Genomic DNA, 20590 nt, shown 5'->3' with positions numbered 1-20590 from the left:
CTGTTTTTATGCCTTTAATTTCTTTTGTCTGTCTAATTGGTCTAGCCAGTGTTTTGAGAACTATGTTGAACAGAAGTGGAGAGAGAGGGCATCCCTGTCTTATTCCAGATTTTAGAGGGAATGCCTTCAATTTTTCTCCATTCAGAATGATGCTAGCCTGAGGCTTAGCATAGATTGCTTTTACAATATTGAGGTATGTTCCTGTTATCCCTAGTTTTTCTAGAGTTTTGAACATAAAGCGATGCTGTACTTTGTCAAATGCTTTTTCCGCATCTTTCGAGATGATCATATGGTTCATATTTTTAAGTCTATTGATGTGGTGAATAACGTTTATTGATTTCTGTATATTGAACCAGCCTTGCATCCCAGGGATGAATCCTTCTTGATCATGGTGCACAATTTTTTGATATGTTTTGTTGCATATGGATTTCCAGTTTTCCCAGCACCATTTGGTGAAGATGCTATCCTTCCTCCATTGCATGCTTTTAGCCCCTTTGTCAAATATAAGTTAGTTGTAATTTTGTGGATTGGTCTCTGTGTCCTCTATTCTGTACCATTGGTCCATCCCCTGTTTTGGTACCAGTACCATGCTGTTTTTGTTACTATTGCTCTGTAGTATAGTTTGAAGTCTGGTATCGCTATACCGCCTGATTCACTCTTCCTGCTTAGCATTGCTTTTGCTGTTCTGGGTCTTTTATTTTTCCCTATGAATTTCATGATTGCTTTATCTATTTCTACAAGAAATGCCTTTGGGATTTTGATTGGAATTGCATTAAACCTATAGAGAACTTTTGTTAATATCTCCATTTTGATGATGTTAGTTCTGCCTATCCATGAACAAGGTATATTTTTCCAACTTCTAAGATCTTCTTCTATTTCTCTCTTTAGGTTTCTGAAGTTTTTTTTTTTTGTTGTTTGTTTGTTTTTAACACATGAGATAGTTTATTTGTCAGAGCTCACAAATAAAGGCACATCTCTCCACAGACGGAGAGAGGCAAAACAGGCTTGGGGTTCCAGACTTTTATGGGGGAGGATTAGAGCTGGCAGGGCCTATTGCAGGTGGTGAATGGTGGGGTGGTTATGTGGGAGTGGTGAGCCATTCTCAGAAACACCCTTGGGCGGGAAAGCAAAATTTTTCTTAAAATGGTGGCTGTCACTTAAGATGGCTGTCCAGATGCTAAGCAAGGACCTTACACCTAGGGTGGTAATATCTCCACTCCCAATCTCAGGGACAATCCTTTCACTTGTGATTTTTCTAAACCCTACCCTTTATAGATAGTTCAATGTAGTATGCTACAATTTTGATGAAGGCATAAATAATAAGATTGATAGAATATGAATCATGGCTATTCAGTTTCATCTGAAATAATAAGAAAGCAATAGCATATAAAGGCAGAACATTTCTTAAAATTGATGGCACTCGGCATTTACATGCATATTCTCATGATATGTCATTGTATAAATCTTTCACCTCTTTAGCTAGGTTGATTCTCAAGTATTTTATTTTTTATTTTTTGAGGATATTGTTAATGGGGTGGTTGTCCTCATTTCCATTTCAGAAGATTTGTCGCTGATATACTGGAATGCCTTTGATTTGTGCGTGTTAATTTTATATCCTGCCACTTTGCTGAATTCATTAATTAGCTCTAATAGTTTCTTTGTAGAGCCTTTTGGGTCTGCTAGGTATAGAATCATGTCATCCGAAAATAGTGATAATTTGAGTTCTTCTTTTCCTATTTTTATGCCTTTAATTTCTTTCATCTGTCTAATTGCTCTGGCCAGTGTTTTGAGAACTATGTTGAACAGAAGTGGTGAGAGAGGGCATCCCTGTCTTGTTCCAGATTTTAGAGGGAATGCCTTCAATTTTTCTCCATTCAGATGATGCTAGCCTGAGGCTTAGCATGGATAGCTTTTACAATATTGGGATATGTTCCTGTTATCCCTAGTTTTTCTAGTGTTTTGAGCATAAAGGGATGCTGTACTTTGTCAAATGCTTTTTCTGCATCTATCAAGATGATCATATGGTTCTTATCTTTAATTCTATTGATGTGGTGAATAACATTTATTGATGTCTGTATATTGAACCAGCCTTGCATCCCAGGGATGAATCCTACTTGATCATGATGTACGATATTTTTGATATGTTTCTGTATCCGATTTGCCAGAATTTAATTGAGGATTTTTGCATCTAGGTTCATTAGAGATATTGGTCTGTAGTTTTCTTTCTTTGAAGTGTCTTTGTCTGGTTTAGTAATCAGGGTGATGTTGGCCTCGTAGAATGAATTTGGAAGTTCTCCCTCTTTTTCTATTTCTTGAAATAGCTTGAAAAGTATTGGTATTAGTTCTTCTTTAAATGTTTTTTAAAACTCTGCTGTATACCCAAAAGGTCCTGGGCTTTTCTTAGTTGGTAGTCTTTTGATGGCTTCTTCTATTTCCTCAATTGATATTGGTCTATTTAGGTTGTGTGTATCTCCTGTCTCAATCTGGGAAGATCATATGACTTAAGAAATTTATCGATGCCTTCACTAACTTCTAATTTATTGGAGTATAAGGATTGAAAATAACTTTTGATTATCTTCTGTATTTCTGAAGTGTCTGTTGTGATATTGCCTTTTTCATCCCGTATGCTAGTAATTTGAGTTCTCTCTCTTCTTCTCTTCATTAGCATGGCTAAGGGTTTGTCGATTTTGTTTATTTTTTCAAAGAACCAACTTTTAGTTTTGTCAATTTTTTCAATTGTTTCTTTTGTTTCGATTTCATTAATTTCAGCTCTGATTTTAATTATTTCTTGCCTTCTACTTCTTTTGCTGTTGTTTTGCTCTTGTTTTTCAAGGATTTTGAGATGAAGTATGAGATCATTTATTTGTTGGTTTTTTTATTTTTTTAAGGAATGAACTCCAAGCAATGAATTTTCCTCTTAGAACTGCTTTCAATGTGTCCCATAGATTCCGATATGTTGTGTCTGTGTTTTCATTTATCTCTAAGAATTTTTAAATTTCCTCCTTAATGTCTTCTATAACCCATTGATCATTCAGTAACCTATTGTTCATTCTCCAAGTGATGTATGCTTTTTCCTTCCTTCTTTCATCGTTGATTTTCAGTTTCATTCCATTATGATCAGATAAGATGCATGGTATTATCTCTACTCCTTTATATTGTCTAAGAGTTGCCCTGTGACATAATATATGATCTATTTTTGAGAAGGATCCATGTGCTGCTGAGAAAAAAGTGTAACTGCTTGATGTTGGTTGGTATATTCTATATATGTCAAATAAGTCTAGGTTATTAATTGTGTTATTGAGTTCTATAGTTTCCTTATTCAACTTTTGTTTGGAAGATCTGTCCAGTGGCGAGAGAGGTGTGTTGAAGTCTCCCATGATTATTGTATGGTGGTCTATTAGACTCTTGAACTTGAGAAGAGTTTGTTTGATGAACATAGCTGCACCATTGTTTGGGGCATATATATTTATGATTGTTATGTCTTGTTGGTGTATGGTTCCCTTGAGCAGTATGTAGTGTCCCTCTTTATCCCTTTTGATTAACTTTGGCTTGAAATCTATTTTATTTGATATGAGTATGGATACTCCTGCTTGTTTCTGAAGTCCATATGAGTGATATGATTTTTCCCAACCTTTCACCTTCAGCCTATGTATGTCTTTTCCTATCAAATGTGTCTCCTGTAGGCAGCATATTGTTGGGTCTTGTTTTGTGATCCATTCTACTAGCCTGTGTCTCTTAATTGGTTAGTTTAAGCCATTAACATTTAGGGTTATTATTGAGATATGGGTTGTTCTTCCAGCCATATTTGTTTATTTATGTTTCGAAACATGGTTTGTTTTCCTCTTTGATTATTTTCCCCCCTTTACTGTCCTACCTCCCACTGTTGGTTTTCATTGTTATTTTCCATTTCCTCTTCCTGTAATGTTTTGCCGAAGATATTTTGAAGAGATGGTTTCCTCGCTGCAAGTTCTTTTAACTTTTGTTTATCGTGTAAGGTTTTAATTTCATCTTCCATCCTGAAGCTTAATTTCGCTGGATACACAATTCTTGGTTGGAACCCATTTTCTTTCAGTGTTTGAAATATGTTATTCCAGGATCTTCTAGCTTTCAGAGTCTGTGTTGAAAGATCAGCTGTTATCCTGATTGGCTTACCCCTAAATGTAATCTGCTTCCTTTCTCTTGTAGCTTTTAAAATTCTCTCCTTATTCTGTATGTTGGGCATCTTCATTATAATGTGTCTAGGTGTGGATCTCTTATGATTTTGCACATTCGGCGTCCTGTAGGCTTCTAGGATTTGGGATTCTGTCTCAATCTTCAAGTCTGGGAAGTTTTCTCATATTATTTCATTGAATAGTTGCTCATTCCTTTGGTTTGAACCTGTATCCCTTCCTGTATCCCAATGACTCTTAAGTTTGGTCTCTTTATATTATCCCATTTTTCTTGGATGTTCTGCTCATGGTTTCTTAACAGTCTTGCTGAGCTGTCTATGTTCTTTTCAAGTTGAATACTCTGTCTTCATTGTCTGATGTTCTATCTTCTAAGTGTTCTACTCTGCTGGTAGTATTCTCAATTGAGTTTTTAAGTTGGTTTATTGCTTCCTGCATTTCTAGGATTTCTGTTTGTTTGTTTTTTATTACCTCTATCTCCCTGTTTAGTTGATCTTTTGCTGCCTGGATTTGTTTGTGTAATTCATTTTTGAATTGATCTTTCATTGTCTGATTTTGCTGTCTAATGTCTTCCTTGAGACTCCAGATCATCTGAAGCATGTATATCCTGAATTCTTTATCTGACATTCCATCTGCTGCAGCTGTTACCTCTTTTAAAGTTGAGTTAACCTGCATTGCTTGTGGTCCTTTCTTTCCTTGTCTTTTCATATTGCTTGCGTTTCTTTCTGCTTGGTGAAACTGTTGTGTTTTTGAAAATTCTTTCCCCCTATATATTTATATTGCTCTTGTATAGTTGAAAAGTCTCCCTTGCAGGGTTGGGCGGCAATCCTCCTACCTTGCAGGCGCGGGTGGTGGCTCTGCTCTGCCCCTCCTCCAATTGGTGTGACGTGTCTACCACGCCCGCGGACCCCTGAGCCTGATCTGCCGGTCGGTCGCAGGTCTGCCTACCTTGCAGGCGCGGGCGGCGGCTCTGCTCTGCCCCTACTCCAATTGGGGTGACTTGTCTACCACACCTGCAGACTTCTGGGCCTGTTCCGGGCATGGGCGAAGGCCCTGCTCTGCTCCTACTCCAATTGGGCTGACATGCCTACCACGCCGGCCGGCCGCTGGGCCTGTTCCACCGGTCGGTCGCAGGTCTGCCTACCTTGCAGGAACGGGCGGCGGCTATGCTCTTCCCCTACTCCAAATGGGGTGACTTGTCTGTCGCGCCGGCAGGCCACTGGGCCTGTTCCCTTGGTCGGTCGCAGATCTGCCTACCTTTCGGGCACGGGTGGCAACTCTGCTCTGCCCCTACTCCAATTGGGGTGACATGTGTACCACACTGGCAGGCCGCTGGGCCTGATCCACCGGTCTGTCGCAGGCCTGCCTACCTTGCAGGCGAGGGCGGCAGCTCTGCCCTGCCCCTCCTACCACGCCCGCGGACCACTGCTCCTGTTCTGCCGGTCGTTCGCAGGTCTGCCTACCTTGCAGGCGCAGGTGGCGGCTCTGCTCTGCTCCTACTCCAATTGGGGTCACGCCGGCGGGCCGCTGGTCCTGTTCCGGGCGCGGGCGGCGGCTCTGCTCTGCCCCTCTGGCTTGATGATAAAGTGATAGAGACTCGGGTGTTTGTGACTCACTTTCTTTACCAGGAGACCAACTGTTTCTGTCGCTGCTGGTATCGATGAAGTTCTCTCCTCCACCGCATTCTGATGACATCAGATCTCTGCCATGTTGGTATCCCATGCGAATGGCAGCATTTCTTTCCCTTTGCCGGGTGACCAAAGCAACGGGTGAGTCCTGACCGGCCCTCACAAGCCCCGTCTCAGTCCTGTTGCCACTGCCTATGAAGGCTCGGTTGGTATTTACCTCCACAGTATTCAGCAGGACCCGGACCGAGAAGCAGTTTCCGCGGATTCTTTAGCCCTGGACCAGAGCAGTTCCAGGAGCAGGCTCCAAGAAGCAGTTTCCGAGGGTTAATTAGCACTGAGCCTGAGTAAGTTATCTGCGAGCCGCAGGCGAATGGCAGCCTGAAATTACCTGTTCTATGGCTGAATGAGCTGCGGTCAGTCGAAAACAGGGATGGTGACGTCAGCTCTCCAATATGGTGGCCGCTGGCTTCCTCTGTGGTCTGACCGGTGTGGAGAACTGAATTGGACCGCTTTCTTCCCCCGTCTCAAACCCAGAATTCAGCACTTAGTAAGGTGATTGCACAGCTGGCAGAAGCCCACGGAAACTACAGCGCTGTATCTTTGCGTTGCTATCTCCTCGTATCCCAGTGCGCGCCACAGACTCTAGTAGCGGGGCGATTTCTGAATAAGCAGCGTGACCCCTCTGTGTGGACAAATCTCTCGTGTTTGAGCCCCCGTAGCTGATCCTCGTGCAATGGAAATCCTTCCTCTAGGTTTTGGAGCACCCCAATTTTGCTGGAAATTCCTAACAAGATAGCTTTTAGCCTTTCTAACTCGTCATTCTCCCACACAGTGACGCGGTACACGGGGGTGATGCACTCCCTTCGCTGCCATCTTCCCCTATTCTGTTTCTTTCTTGAATACTTTTAAAAATAAAAAATTATGAACTGAAAATTTTTTCTTAATTTTGAGATTAGGTTTCTGAAATTTTCAATCATCCAAAAGACAAGAGACTAATAGCAAGAAACTGAAGCACTTATCATCAAACCAATAATGCAAATTTCTGTGTCTACTGGTGTCAAATTTTCACAGGTTTAATTACTTGGTGTCTTAATCCAAAATGCTATTGAAATAGTAAATTAGAAATGTGGCAAAAATAGGAGTACCTTATAGTCATATTGGCCTTGGTGGGACCTGATATTTGATAATTCTGAAAGACAGAATAGCCATATGTAACAGTTTGACAAATAAAAATATGACTTTTTTAACCATTTGAGCAAATAACCCTATAGCTTAAGTAATTTCTGATTGTGTTTCTCTTTTTCAATACCAAATAACCAAAATTTACAAAACTCAAGATCTAACAAAAATAATAAAACCCTTGAGGTATCTAATGGATATTTTCTATAAGGAATTAGAGGAATATTTTATTCATGTTAGAAAACAAAACTTCTTAAACATTCTCTGATTTTTTTTAAAATTAGGACATTATAGAAAAAGTCTCATCAGTTATATTGAAAATCACTATGCAAAGTGCCCCTATCAAGAAATATATCAGATAATATTTTCTATATTTGATCCTGTACTTTGCTCTTCAACATTGTTTCATTTGGATTTATAAGATTATGAATATTTTCTCTAATTTGCAGATACAAATTCACAATAAGATGGGGGGCACAAGGGAAGAATAGCGTTACCTTAGATTAGGTAGAGGGAAGTGATGGGACGGAAAGGGAGGGGATGTGGGGATAGGAAAAAAAATAGTAGAATGGAACAGATATTATAACTGTATGTATATATATGACCGCATGACCAATATGATTCTGCAACATGTACACTCAAAAAAATGAGAAATTATATCCCATATATTGATGATATATCAAAGGCATAAATATATTGTACTGTCATATATAACTAATTAAAAAAATAAAATTAGGAATATTTAATGATTCTCTGAAATTGACTTACTTCCTATCTTAATTAATATGATGAGGTAGAGATTGGGAAGATAGAAATATCCTCTTACTCCAAAGATTCATCAAAATATATCAGGAGATGACATGAAGACTATGTCCCAAGGGAATAAAATGTTTATTCTTCAGCTGAAGTATTTAAGAGGTATATATTTATCCTCTTAATTAGTATATTAAATGCTCACAGTTTTAAAACTACTGTTGCCTTTCCAATATTTAATCATTTTAATTAGTGGCAGATTTCACTATATTTGAGTATTTCTTAATTTTACTAACAATTCTCACCCAGAAAAACACCTTATAAAGCAAATTCGGCTGAAGAAAGACTTTTTGTCCATCGACCTTCCTAATAATGTAAGGAATGTGTCCCTGAATTTTTATTTCATTTTATTTTATTTATTTTTTTATTATTTTTCTGCTGTTCCTGCCTAAAGGTGATTACAGCACAAGACGGGTACAGTTACTTCACTAACTCAGAACATCTGCCACCTGCCTGAAGCCATGGCTCAATTCAGGCATGGGATGCAGGAAGCCCTGCTCTTTCCACCTTGCTTCAGTTTCACATGTTTGCCTCGTGCTGGCATCCTCTCATCCCCCACTGACACAGCCTAGATTTGATGGCACATCCAAGATCAGGCTGTGGGAGATATGAGTAGCAGCTGGTTACATCCTGCTGTTTTTGTGGCAAGGTACAGACAAACGGAGAACTCATTTTGTGTATATGCTTTTTGGAAACTGTTTTTATGTTGGCAAATTTCTGTTCATGTGAGGATTCTGGAAGCATACATTGAATTTATTCCCTACTTTTTTATAAGGGTAAGTTTCTGGTTGGTGGAATCTCCATGTAATGGGGTACACCTGCACTGTTGAATCAATAAGCTGAGAAGCTGCATAGTAAAATTAACAGTTGGCGTTTGGTGTTAGGGCACATTACTGAATTTACAATTTCACTCAATAAATCTATAGACTTTTTTACATTTCTCTCTGTGTGTACATTATATACCCAGCTAAAAATTTATCATATTTCTTGATTGCTTCACTTCATGACTCAGTGTTTAGACAGCACTGAATCAGCAAAGAAGACACTGTTATTGCCAGCTTTGTCTTCTAGCTAAAATGTACAATTGAAGTCCTGACTACTTTGTACTCACTAATTATCCTATGCTACTTTTTTCAAGGATATGTACATTAATTAGCTCCAGTGTCCTAAACTAATTTTAAATTAGGTAATTACATTGTGTATCCTATATTTTCTGCTGGGAAACACTTTCTTCACTTCCTGTCTCTTTTTACTGATGGCCAGCTGTTAAAAAGCTTCCAAGTTTTCCCCAGAGAAGGTTGTACATCAGAAGGAATTCCCTTATAGGGTAATTTTAGAACGTTCAAGATGAAAGGAGCTATCCAAATGGTATTGTTATTGCTTATTATTATTATTGGTGACAACTTTCTTCACAGCATCATTGCATTAGTAATTTAGTGGCAAATAACTGTGTTGTAAGATGCACCTCAGAGATTTTTATTAGAATAATTTTTGCCTAAAAATAAGTTGCATTATTCTAGTACTTTCCAGGTTATTACCAAATGCATACATATTAGGAGAAAAGAATTTTAAATGTGTACTGATTTGAGATTTTATCAGGGTAAGAAGAGAATTCTATTTTGAGGAACATTAGAAATATTAAAAATTTTGAGTAGCCTTATGGATGGAATATTCAGTAGTGATGAAAGGAAAAGGTAATATGAAAATTCACCTTGTGAGCTCCTCACATCAACTCACTCATGAAAATAAATTCTTTCAGCAGATGTCTTCTGTTAAATACTCTAAGTTGATTCCGTCTCACCAGAAGTCCATATGTAAAAAGTCACATTTAATTAAAGACCAAAATTTTTAAACCACTCATGGTAATTGATCTTTAATAACTCAACATTTTTTGGTACCAGAAATTGAACCCAAGAGTGTGTAACCACTGAGCCATATCCCCATCACTTTTTTAAAATTTTATTTTGAGACAGGGTATCACTGAGTTGCTTAGGGCTGTGCTAATTTGCTGAGGCTGGCTTTGAACTCATGATCCTCTTGCCTCAGTCTCCTTATCTGCTGGGATTATAGGCATGCACCAGTACACCTGGCTATAACTCAACTTTTAATGGTCACATACAAATTGCAGAATAAAGATTTTATTCAATATTATTCATTTATATACAGATCAAGTATCTGTTATCTGAAATACTTGGGACCAGTAGTATTTGAGATTTCAGATGTATGGGGATTTCAGAATATTTGCATATACATTATGAGGTATGTATTTAGACTTGGGTCCCTTCCTCATAGCTAAATATAAAATTCATTTATGTTTCAAATATACTTTATACACATAACTTGATGGTAACCAACTACAATATTTTTAGTACACCTTCACTTTGACAGCAACCCATCAAAGAGGGTTAGGTAAAGAATTTTTCACATGTGGCATCATGTTGATGAACAACATGCTTCAAAATTTGTAGCATTTCAGATTTTGGAGTTTTAGATTTAAATTTAGGGATACTCAAGCTGTATAGAGAATCTGAATCAGTAAATATAAGATTTGTGATTCACTTCATATATAGAAATTGTGCTTGATAGTTGTTGAGGTTGAGACAATTTCTAGTTAAGCAAGATGCACCTTAATGAAAGCCATGTTCATTCTTTTTTCAGTTGCATTATCACATAAGTATGTAAGATCCTAAGGGAGGGGAGATATTTGAATGGTGGTTAAGTCTAATCATCTGTCCTCTAAATGTAGTAGTCTGGGAGAGAAATGTGGAATGTGTTCCCCTCTGTGACTCATTCTTTTAAGATTAACACTATAATCACAAATATCCTTGGCTTCTCTTAATAACCATTTGTAGACTTAAAGCTCATTTTAAAAGTATGCCTTGAATGAGATTAGCACGTTCATTCTGCTTTAGAAAAGAGACCATTGCCTTATCCTCCTTCATAGCTATTGCTCCTAGTATGCAAGTGTACAACAAAAACTCACCTTTAAAAATTTGAAGAACTAAAAACTTAAAATTTAGCTTTTAATTTTTCAGTCCTAATCATTTATTGGACTATAACAATTTGTACTATTAACTTTATAATGGTTAACTTGTCTCTTATGTCAGAGGTACCACTTATCATTCTGGGATTTTGTGAATGTATCTGTGCCACCCAAATTATTTATTTCTTCAATAACCATTTGTCCAGCTTCCCCTGTAAACAAGGAACCATAGAGGATACAAATTTGAAACAGGTCCCTAAAAGAGTTTCCATTCTAGGGATTCTAGTGAAGGTAACCTTAAGAATATGAAAATATATGTGTGTGATCAAAGGAAAGATCATGCTCCTTGGGAGATGAATAAAATAGGAAAGAACCCAGCCTATAATTCTAATATGGAAATTTGTTTTTAATTTAGGAGATGTTCATTTTGTGTTGATAGTATGGATTGATTTTTCATTTTTATCCTCTTTGTGAATCTATGTCTTGTTACTTCTTATCCTTTTTAGGTAATTCTTGTACTGCTAAGAGACTGCTTAACTCAATGGTTATTGCATTATGTAATACCAAGTATTGATGTGTTAAGTGCCCTTAGGAAGGTTATCTCCCCTAAAGTTTTCCATAAAGCTTTGCACCATTCGCATCACTTATAAAATCATTTGTAATTCCAAAATAAAAGACCTTTATGTACGTACTATACAAAATTACTAGTCAAGCCAATGAATTCCTAATCAAACTTGTTCTTCAGAACAGACCTATTTTTCAGATCACCTTAATTTTCTTTTAAAATAAGTTGTGGAGGAACAGGTCAAGCATGTACAAGTCACTGGTCAACCTTCTATTTCTCAGCTAATGGAAAATGTCTCCTGTGTTTCCATTTAGTATAAATTATTATGATAAGAAAAGGGCAAGTACCAACAATCATTAGTCAATCCTATAAAAGAAATCAAACCTCACTGGAACTGAATGACAAAATACTGTAGTCCATTTCTTTCCTGAAATCCATTAACCTCTCTTTCATCTGAAACCTCTCACAGAATTTATTTTTATCTGAATGCACATTTCTTTTATCATAATTTACTGCAGCACATACTGTATTAACTGTACTCTGCACACATGGAGAAGTTAGGTGGCTTAGAAATTAAACAGCTATTCTTGTCTTGTGATGATATAATATCTCTCAGAAAACAAAGAAGTCATTGAAGACAATAATCTGAGATTCTAGAAGACTGTGGTGTAGAATAAAGGATAAATAATTTGGGTTTAATTTTTTAAAAAAGAAAAATATCTTATTTCAAAGATATTTGAAAGAAAATTACCAGATCTCACATGATAAGCCTTAAAGTGACTATATTTTCCCTCCCCTTCCCCAATTTTGTGCATATTGAACTAATTAGTCATTCATTACTGTAACGTAAAAATACTTGATTGATTATGGGAAAATGTGCTCCCTAGAGATGCCTACTTGTTCATTCCACAATAACACAAGTGAAAATATATTTTCCACTTCAGGCTCTGGGACAGAATTCTAAAAACCCTAGCAAATGCTTGTAACATAACTATTCTGAAACTATTCTTATTTATGCTTTTCTATGCTAAGTTGGACATCTTAAGGGAAAAATATTTGTGGAATACCACAACAGTCATTCACTCTGAGAACACATTCAGAGCCTGGTGTGCTGGCAAAACTCCTGTAATCCCAATGGTTCAGGAGGCTAAAGCAGGAGGATCCCAGGTTGAAAGCCAGCATCAGCAAATTACAAAAGTCACAAGAAACTTAGAAAGACCCTGTCTTAAATTTAAAAAAAAAATAAAAATAAAAATAAAAGGGATGGGGATGGGGCTCAGTGGTTGAGTGCACTTTGATTCAATCTCTGGTAACAAAAACAAAAACAAAACAAACAAACAAAGGAACACATTCAAATATAGTAGTATAGGTACTCCAAAGGGAAAATATTTTTTTAAATAAGGACGAAAGAAATAATAACAGCAACCTCACCAGCAATATAACAAATGAAATACACATTTATTCAAGTTTGCATGATTTTAAAATATAAGGATTTCAGCTAATTAGGTGTGTGTTTACTGTGTATGATTTTAAATAATCAAGTCAACAATTTATCAAATTTTTATTCAGCTTATCTTCTTGGTGAAATGACTGTATTGCTTTGCCACAATTAACAGAATCAAAATTATAATATAAAATATAAGTTTAAAAAAGAAATCAAACCTCACTAGGACTGAATGACAAAATGCTGTATTCCATTTCTTTCTTAAAATCCAATAACCCCTAACATTAGAGGTCAGTTAAACTACTCAGAAGTGAAGATGAAATGTCTGATGGTCAATTATGAACCAAGAATTATATCAACATCATGTGGAATTTATGGAAGCAAATTATTTGTATCTATAATTTGTATGGAGATGACTGTGATAGTGTTTACCTTTGAAAATTAAATTCTAACCTCTAGAAAGTCTTTCATTTTATACTTAAGAACCATAGTGTATGCACCTCTCTGACATTAAGGAATGGATTTTCACTGAGAAAGACAAATCTCACAAGATTCCAGAAAAGATACTTTGTTGTAAATGAGTATAGTCAGAAGAAGTAGGAAATTACCCTTTCAGATTATTTGGGGGTAATTTGGATCAATATCATTTTTCCAACCATAAAAACATAGTGATGTATGCTTCGTATATAAAAATGCTATAATCTGTAATTTAATAATTTGGAATCTCTCCCACTTCCACTTTTTCCAGAACTACGACTCCCAAGATAGATGATGGAAGTTCCCTAAAAAACAACAAAAACAACAAAAAAAACTTGGTCAATGTAGTTCACAAAATGTTAGAAACAGATTTGTAAAATACAGAAAAAAATAGCAATATTTTTATTTCTTTGGATAAGCACTGTTGTTTTATTGGATGGAGAACTAAAACTTCCTCAACTCTCTTCATCTGAACACTCCCACCAGTTCAAATGCGAACACAAAACACACACAAACACACATGAACACACTAGCACCCATAATTTCAGTCATGAAACTGCATCAGAATTACGATTTCTATTCCAAAACAAAAAGTGTTCCAATAGTTCTTGTCATACTTCTCAGGGGTGTGTAATTCTTCTGGTATTAACCACCAGTCCTCAACCCCAACTATGTAAATGATAAAAATACAACAGAGATTCCTTAATTTTGAACCCCAAGTGGAATAAATACTACAAATAACCAAGAGATAGATTGGAATGCTGGCTTTATTTGCATAAGTTAACAAAAGTAATACTATAGTATACACTTGCTTGCAAGTGACAAAAATCAACTAAACTAAATTAAATTAAACATGAGACTACACTTAGCTCACATAACTTACAAAAATAGTGGAAAACCAAAAAAATGAATGGAAGAACCACAGAAGATAATATTTAAGGGTCTAGGGTCAATTTCCAAGCTCATCAAATTATACTATATAATATATTTACATAACATTGCCAATACACAAACAGTGCCATTGTCTTATAGCTGTTTGAAAAACGTAAAGTGTCAATTGTTGATTCCTAGAGTGAGTTCAAGCTAAACCTTTGGGAGGGAAGCAAAAGAAAGATAAACAGAAAAAAGTAAAGGAGGGAAGGTAAAGGAAGGTAGGGGAAGGGAAGAGAAGAAAGACAGATAGATTGGAAAAAGAATACAGATTTCTCAGTGAGCCAGGAAAATAATATGACCCATAAAATTTGAATTAATTAAAGCACTTAAAACAATAGCTCTCATTTAGTATTTAATAAACATTTGATCTTATGCTACACATTCTATAATGCATTTCATTTAATCCTTGTAGCAGAAATAACGTCCCATTTAGAACTGCAGAAAGAAGTGTAACTTTTGCAAGATCACACAGGTTGTAAATGATTCATCTGTGATTTAAAGTGAGGCAGGTTTACTCTACAATCCATTTTGTGTTATTACTTGTCAAAATAATGCATATGGCAAAAATTAAAAGTATACTATTTTTTAAAAGTAAATTTACCCATACAAGTAGGTTTAGAATAAAATCATTGATATTTTAACATAAAAATGTTTCACCTCAAGTATTCATGTGGAAGTTTAATGAATAGTGAAGTACACCAAAAGTCAGTACAGATAACACTTTCAACTTGTTTAGCTGTGAACTCACCAGAAGAAATACATTTTATATCATGATCCACTCATGCATTTTTTTATTTATACAACTGAAACCAAAATTTTATGAAAAACCATTTACCTTATCAAATGTGATGCACGGCAGTGTTTTATATTCTATTACCTTTAAAAAATAATGCCTGCCATGACTTATTAAGTTGACTTCTTAACTCAAAAACATGGTGCAATCTCCAGTTTGGAAAACACTTACTTTGATGATTTAATTAACTATGCCTACTTCCTTTTGGTTCCTGAGTATGGCTGAATACTTCAATCACTAACTTCAACTGAAAGAAAAAGCAAAACAACCTAAGGCTTACATTCTAGAAGGTTTTATCCAAGACCCTCTTATCTAAGGTAGAAGGGCATAATGTTTCCTCAAGTAATTTTTTTTTTCTCACTCAACCTTCCTTAAGCCAAGTAAGATCACAGGGCTTTCTTCTATTTGTCTGGAAGGTCTGAGGCCTTTTAATATTTATACTTTGCATCAATACAGTATCTTAATGAAGTTCCTAACTTCTATCATTGTGAAAGTAGAAGTTACAAAATGGAGGAGGGAAGCAAATCTAGAACAAAAATTGACAAAAATACATCAACACACTACCCTATGGCAGTAAATACAGAGGTACCTATACACAGGCTTAGGCCATTAGTATCAACAGTGGATTATTACAACTATTAAATTAGTATGGCTATATTGGAGAAATCATAGATATAAGCATGGGTTAATATGCTTATACTACATATGCTTTAAATTTTTAACAGACTTACAATACATTATCTCTTTTAAGATTTTCGTAAGCTAGGACAAAAACTAGTTGATATTAAAAGTATAAAAGTTGACAAACCAAGATTAAATTGCTCTTGATAGAGCAAATTTTTTAATTTGTGGGGTTTTTTTACATATACATGACAGTAGAGTGTATTTTATATTTTGACATATTATACATACACAGAATATGACTTATTCTAATTCTGATCCTATTCTTCTGGTTGTACATGATGTGGAGTTTCACTGGTCATGTATTCATATATGGACATAAGAAATTTATATCCACTTCATTCTACTGTTTTTTTTTTCTATTCCCATCCTCTTCCCTTACCTTCATTACCCTTTAGCTATCCCCTTATTATGTGTTAGCATCCACATATCAGAGAAAACATTTGGACTTTATATTTTTAGGATTGGCTTACTTCACTTAACATCACAGTCTCCAGTTTCATCCATTTACTGACAAATGCCATAATTTCATTCTTCTTTATGACTGAGTGATTTTCCATTGTGTATATATACCACATTTTTTATCCATTCATATATTAAAGTGCACCTAGGTTGGTTCTATAGCTTAGCTATTATGAATTGAGCTGCTATAAACATTGATGTGGCTGCACTACTGTGGTATGCTGATTTTAAGTCCTTAGGGTATAGACCAAGGAGTGGGATAACTGGGTCAAATGGTAGTTCCGTTCCAAGTTTTCTGAAGATCTCTATATTGCTTTCCAGAGGAATCTCCATATTGCTTTCCAGAGTAGTTGCACTAATTTGCAGTCCCACCAGCAATGCATGATTGAAACTTTTCCCCATATCCTCACCAACATTTATTGTTACTTTTATTCTTGATAATTGTCATTCTGACAGTAGTGACATGGAATCTCAGCTAAGTTTAAATTTGCATTTCTTTAATTACTAGAAATGTTGAACATTTTTCATATATTTGTTCATTATTCTTATTTCTTCTTCTATGAAGTGTCTGTTCAGATGCTTTGCTTATTTATTGATTGGATTATTTGTTCTTTTGGTGTTAAGTTTTATGAGTTCTTTGTGTATCCTGAGATTAATGCTCCATTTGAGGTATAGCTAGCAAAGATTTTCTCCCATTCTATAGGCTATCCCTTCATGTTATTTATTATTTCCTTTGCTGTGAAGAAGCATTTTTAGTTTGATACCATCCTGTTTATGTATTCTTGATTTCCCTTCTTGTGCTTTGGAAATCTTGTTAAGGAAGTGTGTTCCTCAGCTGACATGATGGAGAGTTAGGCCTGCTTTTCTTCTAGTAGGCATAGGGTCTCTTTTCCAATGCCTAGGTCTTGATACGCTTTGAATTGTTTTATGTAAAGTGAGAGATAGAGGTTCCATTTCATTCTACTTATGGATTTTCAGCTTTTCCATCACCATCTGTTGAAGAGGCTATATTTTCTTCAATGTGTGTTTACAGCACCTATGTCTAGAATGAGATAACTGTATTTATGTGGATTTCTCTCTGTGGCTTCTATTCTGTTCCATTTGTCTATTTTGGTACCCATTTCATGTATTGTGATGTCTCCTGTTTCACTTTTCTTGCTAATAATTGATTTAGCTCTTCTAGGATTAGGAAGAACATAGATGCAAAAATCCTTCATAAAATACTGGAAAATTGCATACAAAAACACATTAAAAAGACAGGGCACCACAATCTAGAGGTGTTCATCCCAGGGATGTAAGGTTGGAAATCAATAAACATAATTTATCCCATCAAAAGACTTAAAGACAAGAATCACATGATTATCGCAATAGATGCAGAAAAAGTATTTGACAAAAAGCAGCATCCATTCATGTTCAAAACAGTAGAAAATCTAGGGATATTAAGAACACACCTCAACATTGTAAAAGCTATATGTGTTAAACCCAAGGCCAACCTCATTCTAAATGGAAAAAAAATTGAAAACATTTCATCTAAAAACTGGAACAAGAAAAGGATGCCCTTTTAACCAATTCTACTCAAGATAGTATTTGAAACCCTAGAGCCATTAGGAAAAAAAAAATATATATATATATATATATATATATATATATAATATTATATATATATATATATATATATATATATATATATATATATATATAGAGAGAGAGAGAGAGAGAGAGAGAGAGAGAGAGATGACTAGGAAAATAAGAGTTCACACTATCCCTATTTGCCAATGACATGACTCGACCAGAAAGCTTCTAGAATTCATAAACAAATTCAGCAAAGTAGCAGGATATAAAGTCAAAACCCATAAACCAATTGTGTTCCTATACAATTGATGAATCAGCTGAAATAGATATTAGGAAAATTATCCCATTCTCAATAACCTAAAAATAAATAAAATACTTTGGAATCAATCTAACAAAAGAGGTGAAAGAATTCTACAGTAAAAACTACAGATCACTAAAGAATACGACCTTAGAAGATGGAAAGATCTGCCATGTTCTTGGATAGGGAGAATTAAGATTGTTAAAATATCCATACTAGCAAAATTGCTATACAAATTTAAAGCAATTCCTATTATAATTACAATGACATTCTTCATAGAAATAGAAAAAGCAGTCATGAAATTCATTTGGAAAAAATAAGAGGACCAAAATAACAAGGTATATTTGGGGCTGGGAAATTATGAAAGAGAAAGTTTTATTTTGAACTTTATCCAAGTACCTTAAGTGAACTTCTCCATTTCTGCCATTAAAACCTTCTCTTTCATTCAACCTTCTTGAATTAATCACATAGTATACTATGCCATGAGTATTCCTATTGTAATGCTCTCTTATTCCCTAATAAATATCATTATTATTTGAACAATCTCTCTGAATACTATTTATAGATTGATAATTTTTTAAATTATATCTTCTAAATAGTGCATGGTGCATAATAAATATAATCAAGATAAGTTTCAGAATTCTTTCCAAACTGAATCAGGCCTCTTCAGCATATTTTGGTGTTTTTTAAAATATGAAATATAAACCACAGCTATGATCATGGTATAAACTGAAGTTAGTGGAGACACTTCTAGTTGGTGGTTTATCCAATGAAAATACTTCTCCCATTCTCCTCAGTACATATCTTTTCCTCCTCCCATCCTTCTTTATTCTAACCATTGGCATTCATTCAATTGTTCTTCATTTGCATAATTTGGTAGAATTATAATAAACAGGATTGTAAGTATGTAACCATTTGGCAGTATTTTTTCCCACCCTTGGCACAATACTTTGGAGATTGTCACGTGTACACATTTATATTTGTATATGAGTATGGGTAGCATTCCATGGTATGGATTACCAGTTTGTTTAATCCTTCATAAATTGAGGAAGATCAAGCCTGCTTCCAATTTTTGGTTATGATGAATAAAGCTACTACACACATTAGTGCATAGTTTTTTTTTTCTTTGTTACTGTAGGATAAATGTTCACAGTTAGTTTAAAATAATATGACTGATGGTAAATTATCAATATTTTTATTCGTCCTATGAAATTTATAAGGCTTTTCCAAATCATCATTTTATTCTAATTTTTAAAATATAGCTGCCATATTTTAAAAGATTCATAAAAATACTGATTTAAAAAATGTACTACACATTTCTTTTCTTTTGAACTATGTAAAGTAATAATGCTTTATTGGATTTTTGTATCTAATAATATTTAATAATGACTTACAGGGACTAAAATAGTCATATACTTATTCCCTAAATATAATTAAGAGAACATCAAAGGCTGGAAGACAATTTACTTTATTACATTGAAAGATTACTTTCAATTACAAACAGTCTCTTACAGTTTTTCAACTTCATGATTGTGGTGAGCCGCTTCTGCCATTTCTGCAGACTATGGTCCCCATTACAAGATGGTGCTGGCTCCGCTGTGGTCTGTGACAAACAACTCCTTATTTGGGAGAGTTGGCGCATGGTTTTTCACCACCCTATGAGAAAGCTCCACGTGGCAGCTTTGCATTGGGGCTTGAGATGCTTTATTAAGGCTGGGAGGGGCATCCGAGAGGGAGAAGAAGAAATTTCAAGGGCCTGAATAAACTGCTGAAAGAAGATTCCTGAGTTGCGTCTTCCTTGAGGGCAAGGGGTTGCGACAAGTGGTGCCGAAACCCGGGAACCAGAACTTTCAGCAGTCAGGGGTGTTGCACCGGTTAGTCCCAGGTAAGTGGGATCCGCGACCAAAGCGGGGTTAGTCCCAATAAGTGGGATCCGCGATCAAAGCGGGGTTAGTCCCAGGTAAGTGGGATCCGTGACCAAAGCGGGGCAGCTCCTCTGTAAAGAAAGAGAGAACATTACATTTTATTGCAGCTGCACTGTGTACTTTCGCTTCTACTTTCGCTTTTGTTTTCTGTGTTTCTTTTGTTGTGTCATTTCGCTTTTGTTTTTTGTGCTTCTTTTGTTGTTGTGTCATGGGTGCCGAATCTTCAAGTCCGCTTCTCCTGGCCCTAGATGGCCTGTTACGTTCCAAGGGCCTGGAAGTGAAACATAGTACTTTACAGAGATTTTTACAGAAGATAGATATCGCTGCACCGTGGTTTGCATTTTCGGGCAGCCTTACTGTACCTAGTTGGGATAAATTAGGCAAAGATCTTGACTTTGCTTCTGAGCAGGGCATATTAGAGGGCGGGGTGATACCCCTTTGGAAAATGGTCCGTAGTTGCCTTACAAATGGCAGATGTCAGGAAGCACTTACTAAAGGACAGGAAGTTCTAGAGCAATTACATGAGGAGAAATCGGAGACGGCAGGAAGTGAGGTGCCTCAGGAGGATGGGAGTGTGCGGAGCGTGAAACAGGGGAGGAGACGATTGTCTCCAGCAAGAAGTGAGGTATCTCAGAAGGATGGGAGTGTGCGGAGCGTGAAACAGGGGAGGA

Source organism: Marmota monax, unplaced genomic scaffold (assembly GCF_021218885.2).
Source record: "Marmota monax isolate L192 unplaced genomic scaffold, Marmota_monax_Labrador192_F-V1.1 WCK01_AAM20220418_F8-fsc00067, whole genome shotgun sequence".
NCBI classification, from domain to species: Eukaryota; Metazoa; Chordata; class Mammalia; order Rodentia; family Sciuridae; genus Marmota; species Marmota monax.
This window is presented reverse-complemented; position numbering follows the sequence as displayed.